Here is a 1,203-nt window from a genome sequence, read left to right on the forward strand (position 1 = left end):
GGACTAAGCAGGAATTCCCGTATTAAACACGGAATTAGTCCACAGCACAGTCCGAAAGGGGGCAGATTAAGGTTTTATAGTTATTTTCAACAAAATGCATACACATTGAAGGCGAATTGCAGGCTACGTTTTTCAAATCCAAAAGGACTCTGACCTCTTTGACTATGCTAAAGGAGGAAGGCTTTCGGTTTTATTGATAATAATTATTTTTGACTGTTTCATAGTTAAAAAAAAATGAAGAAAAAGCAATGCTATCCACGGCAGAACAAGTTTGCAAGTTCTACAAGAATTTTGGGAGAGCACGCAGGTTAAACCCTCTTACCCAGCCCTTCCTCCACGCACTGCCTATTCCTCCCCACGCTCCGGAACGCCACAGGAAAACAAACAGACCCGGTAATTCGCCGTATTCCCGAGGAAGGCGCCCAGCGCCCGAGCTCACAGCGCAGCCACGCCGCAGCGGGCACCCCAACGCCCGGAACGGGGGCTCCCCTGTGTGCCAAGCGGCTTCGTATTCCCTGGAAACACCGCTCAGGCCTCGAGCTGCCCGCGAGGGTGTCCACGGCGCGGGGAGCGCTCGGTGGCGCGCTGGGCCGCCGCGCTGCTCCCCTCTGCGCGCCGGTGATCCATCGCAGCGGTGCCGGGCGCCCGCATCCCGCCCGGGTCCCGCCGGCCCGGAGCGCCAGGCCGCGGGAACCGCCGCCCTTCCCGCTGCCGCGGGACGCAGGTGCGCGCGGGGACGGGAAGGGCGGGTTGCGTAACGCGAGCGGCGCATCCCGGTGCCGGGCACCCCGCGGCGGGAAGCGGCTCCGGTCCCAACGCCCCCAACGGTCCCAACGCCCCCAACACGGAGCCCCGTCCCGATCCCGCGTGTTTAATCCCATTAGCGGCTTAACCCGGGGCGGGGGCAGGAGCCCGCGGGGCTGCCGCGCCCCCCTCCAGCACCCCCTTTTTGAGCCTTTTCCCCCCTTTTTTCCTCTTGTTTTTCCCAACCGCCTCACAACGCCCCCCAGCCAACCGGGTCCCGCACCTCGCCCATGCCCCGCGGCCCAGCGCGGAGCCGCCTCCCCCCGCAGCCGGGGAAGGGAGGGGGGACGGGACCGGACCGGACCGGACCGGACCGAACCGAACCGGGCCGGGCCGGGCCGGGCCGGGCCGGGCCGCGCTCGCCCGCCCCGCAGCACTCACCGCGGCGGCGGGAAGTTG

Source organism: Nothoprocta perdicaria, unplaced genomic scaffold (genome assembly GCF_003342845.1).
Source record: "Nothoprocta perdicaria isolate Ctin4 unplaced genomic scaffold, notPer1 scaffold_185, whole genome shotgun sequence".
Taxonomy (NCBI): domain Eukaryota; kingdom Metazoa; phylum Chordata; class Aves; order Tinamiformes; family Tinamidae; genus Nothoprocta; species Nothoprocta perdicaria.